The sequence below is a fragment of the Manis javanica genome, chromosome 13 (assembly GCF_040802235.1).
Source record: "Manis javanica isolate MJ-LG chromosome 13, MJ_LKY, whole genome shotgun sequence".
Classification (NCBI taxonomy): Eukaryota; Metazoa; Chordata; class Mammalia; order Pholidota; family Manidae; genus Manis; species Manis javanica.
In genome coordinates this window covers 83073808-83078492 of record NC_133168.1, presented here as the reverse complement: position 1 = coordinate 83078492, position 4685 = coordinate 83073808, and the positions used below count along the sequence as shown (strand labels likewise).

Here is a 4685-nt window from a genome sequence, read left to right as displayed (position 1 = left end):
CTTCCTGTCTTTAATTTCCTCTCTGACTCATACAAGTAACTTGGAATTAGTTGCTAAATATAGATATCACACAAGTGGCTGGGGCTAACTATGATTCCTACCATTTAAAATAATCATCAGCGTGATCTCAGAGACAGAATTTCTTAATCGTCAAATGGTAAACTTGGGGCTTTTATACATACAATGTAATCAGTAGCTTTTCATTTATTAAAAACAATGAACTCTGAGAGATGGTATGGCAAGGGACAAATTATTCATTTTTAAATCATTTTAAAAATAGAGGAAATCATCATCGCTTCTCGGCCTTTTGGCTAAGATCAAGTGTAGTATCTGTTCTTATCAGTTTAATATCTGATACGTCCTCTATCCGAGGACAATATATTAAATGGATTTTTGGAGTAGGGAGATGGAATAGGAGCTTGCTCCGTCCACTCCACGCATCGACCTGGTATTGCAGTACTTCCGGGAACGGTGCACCAAGAAAAAAAAAAAAAAAAAATAGAGGAAATCAATCAGACATAGTCACAACTACAGGAACTATCATGTTACCAACAATACTACAAAAGTTTGTTTGGTTTTGTTCCTTCTTGAATAGATCATAAGTGAGGGTTGAGGAGGGGCTTAGAAATGAATTGAGAAAGTTTTTGCAGTGTTTTAGGGCAGAAGGTCAATTTACACAGAAAAATTTTCAAGTGGATGTTAAGGAGAGAAGTAAGTAAAACCAGCCAGTTTAACTTTCCCCATCAGATATAGAGCTGCCATAGCAAGCCAGCTAGATGACTTACATTTTTATTAGTAGGAGCAATAGTGTAGGTGGAAAATGGGTTTAAAAGCACCTTCGGAATTCATCATACAGAATTACCAGTCATATATGTTCACAGATACAATTAAAAGATGTGGGAAAAACTTATCTTCCATATTTAATCTAATGTCTGGGAAAAATTAACCTGGCATGAAACACACCTCTACATCCTTTCAAAGTGTAAGACTGCTAGATACATTTAATACAGCTTTGTACAATTTCCTAATTACTTCACCATTAATATCTCTATAATCTTAATAGTGCAGCCTTGCCTTCATTTCCTTATCTACGTTGGCTGTTTGATAAATTCCACTCATTAAAAGACTTCAAAACAAAAATTTAAAATGAGAAGGACTGAGTAAGAAGACAGATTTGGAGGTGAAGTGAAGGAATGAGGAAGTGAAGATATAAAAATAGAAAACTGAATGGTTGACAGAGTGAAAGCAGAGGTGAGCCTGTTTGTAGATACTCCAGTTTTAATGATATCACCTGGAGATATTTAGAGTTTAGAAAAGATACTCTGCTACGTAAGGTATTTGATCTCTCAGTAGTAACTGTAGTCAATATAGCAATTGCTGATCTGTCAATCAGCCTTTAGCCAAATCCACATTATCAGTGAAAGAGGCAGGGATTAAAGAGAAAGGGTAAATGAGTGCCTGTATAGTCACAAAATTTATTGTGAAAATACAAAGTGTTCGGACATAAATACTTACAGTGTACTATTCACCAGAAAAGACTTAAAATTAGAGAAAAGAAAAGTTGCCTCTAATCCATTATGCACAGAAAAACTTTCAGAAGCAGCTATAAATGTAAAATTTATCCTGCTTAAATACTGACTTGATCTCACCTATCATAGCATTATAATTGGCCAGTGGAGATGCTTTAGATGTTAACTATATTTTCATAATAAGTAATAGATTATATTTTCTCCACAAATCGCACAGTAGAAAAACAAGTGAAAGCTGCTTTTGTTTACTCCTATGGTTGGCTTTGTGTGTTTGGGATGAAATTCCCTAAAGTTTTCACAATATACTATGGTAGTAAACTTGGTATTTCAGTAATTGAATAGCATATGAACTATTAACACATAAAGCAGGTAATAAGTCAATGTCATATTTTAATATCAATAATTAATTTTATTCTTAATTATAATCCTTTGTGTCACCATCATGAAACTTTCTATGAATCAACATGAAAGACCCATTTAAAAGGAATTATCATTCCTGCTCCTTAAGTCATTTGCATTTTAGTTTAGCATACACACACCTTGTCCGTCCCCTTCCCACCTCTGACCCGTGGATAAGGGAGGAATCTGAAGACCGGAAAGGACCAGCCAGGGGACTCAAGGCGTAACAGCTCAAGAGCAATGCCGAAAAGGCACTCCTATTTATTGACCAAATGAACTTACAGTGAACTCGAACATTCTTATCCGGCCTTGAGTCTAGCCCAAGGAAGCGACGCTTCTCAAGGATACCAAAACTGTGTGAAGGTGGCTCCGAGCCATGAGAACTGCTTTGGTTCTCATCACTCAGTCCTTGATCACACATCAGAGTGGGGCGGAAAAACAATCAAGTCATGTGTGCTTATACATTTTATTTCTATATTACTTGAATCATATTTTAACCCCCTCAATCCCACACAAACCCCAAGCTGAATTTTAAAAGGGCACATATTAATATATTGATTGGTACAATAATATGTATAATATATTGAATGAATATAGTGGATGGGTAAATAAGTCAGTGATAGATTCCAAGATAATTTTTTGTGTTTGCCACCTGTGTTAGTACTACCAGTAGCATAGTATAGCCAAAGAAGCCATTATGAGCGTGTAAGACATATATAGTAAATAAACTATTTCATCCTGACTCTTTTTCATGCCAATGGGTTTCAGCCCTGGGCAAGTTTCCTATGGCTTCAATGTGACCAAAGAAATTGACAGCTAAAGGTTCTTTGGGGGTGAAAGGGTTCACTACCCAGCTTGTTCTCCCTGCAGTAGGTCGAGCACTAGCGTCTCTGCGTCCGCCCAGAGCACTGGGCCGAGCTCTCTGTATAGCATAATAGCTTCTTGCCTAAAGGTGTGGAAGCGGTAGCGTAGCAACAGGCCAGTTACATCATCAGGTGGTTTAAGTTCAGTGAGGATCCTGCCAGAGGAACCCCAACTTCCCCACACTCTCTCATTTGGATCCAGGAGTGGTAAAATATTACCCTTCTCTTGCCTGCCAAGTTGGAGAATCATCTGGTCTACTTGCTTTACTTTGAGTTGCAATCATTGATTGTATGCTATAAATTATAGGTACATAAATAAAATGTGAACATTTTTATCCATGTGTTTTTTTAACTTTGTCCAATATGCCCTGAAAGGGCAAGCTCCCAGATTCTATTTCAGCCAATTGGGGCCCAGATCCTACCTTAGCCAATCAGGACCCGGATCCTATTTCACCCAATCGGAGCTTGGTCTCTCTCCTCTCCAGTCAGCAAGGAGCCTACCCACCACCTTTAGACCCTGACAACTGACCAGAGCCACGACCTATCACCCCACCAACTATCCCTAGATCCAGCCAATCAGCCAGAGCCACGACCATCACCCCACCAACTGCCCTAGAACCCCATAAAACCTTTGTGGTATTGAAACTCGCTCTCTTTCTCTGGCATCTCGAGCTCGAGCTAGCTTGAATAAAGGCTCTTTGCTTTTGCATCGGTGTTGGCTCCTTGATGGTCTTCTGGGATTCGCGACTTTGGGCACAACAGCCCTTTAATAGGTAAACATACAATTGAAAAATATGACCTCAGGACCAACAGCTGGCAACATAATAGCACCATGAGTAGCCTTAGGTTTCAAGTTTGGAGTTGCAGTTATTGATAATAAGCTCTATGTCCTTGGAGGAAGCGATGGCTTAAAAACTTTAAATACTATGGAATGTTCTGATCCAACTGGCAAAATCTAGACTGTGATGTCTCCCATGTCAACACTGAGACATGGCTTAGGTAAGAGCTTAGGGTTATACAGTCTCTAAAGAATGTGCAGCTGCTAGTAGAACTTTTTAAAAATTAGTTTCTAAATAATGCATAGTTAGTACAGATTTTGAAAACTTAAATTCAGCTGCACATTATTGGGATTTAGCCAAACCCTTAGTCAAAATGTCTCCAACATGCTGAAAAGTTTAAACAAATGGTAAAACCCTGTCAAACTCATCTCTTGTTTCAGATGTCATAATTGTCAATCCTGTCTCCCTTTTACTGGTATTTTAACAAGGCCTGCTTTAAGAGAGATAAAAACTTTTGGAAGGAATAAATTGTTGAGGAATATAAAACTATACCAGAAATTTTTTTTCCTAAGCTCAGTTTAGAGGAAAGAGCACATGATGATGGAGAGACATTGTGTTTCTAGTCACATGAATCATGACCCTTCCCAGAACATCAAATTGGTATTTCAGCAAAAGCCTTAGGACGCAGATCCAAGGCAGGGATATTTAGGAAATTGTAGGGCAGCTTTAGGTTATAGCTAAGCCAGAAGTTCCCAAGAAATTGAAGAAGGATGTAGTAAAGACTTTGGAATAGTCAGGAAATTTGATTCTCCTGAATATTTGACAGAGTACATCTTTCTGCAAGCTAGGTTCCTTTGTTTAAAGAGAAGAATAATTACCTTAGTAAGTCAATTAAGAACTGACTTATACACTGCTACAAAGTGGCAGATCAAGGTCTGGTATTGTTTACCCCAAATTATCTAATATATTGTCTAAGCCAAATGACAGATTATATAATTATGCAGCTCAGTTGTGTCACTGTGATGCCTTGACATAGCTTAGAGAACTTATCTTGTGGGGAAATCAGAGCAAGTTTTACAAATATCACAGATATCACTAAAGAGGTAAGAGAGGTG

The 4685-nt window shown here is 38.0% G+C and overlaps 1 non-coding gene across 1 annotated transcript; it reads left to right on the top strand.

Annotated features, from left to right (window-relative positions):
• The first annotated feature begins 291 nt into the window (after positions 1–291).
• LOC140845902 (U2 spliceosomal RNA) lies at positions 292–482 on the top strand. Its single transcript, XR_012124802.1, has one exon. It is a non-coding gene; the product is annotated as a U2 spliceosomal RNA (small nuclear RNA).
• Positions 483–4685: the final 4203 nt, after the last annotated feature.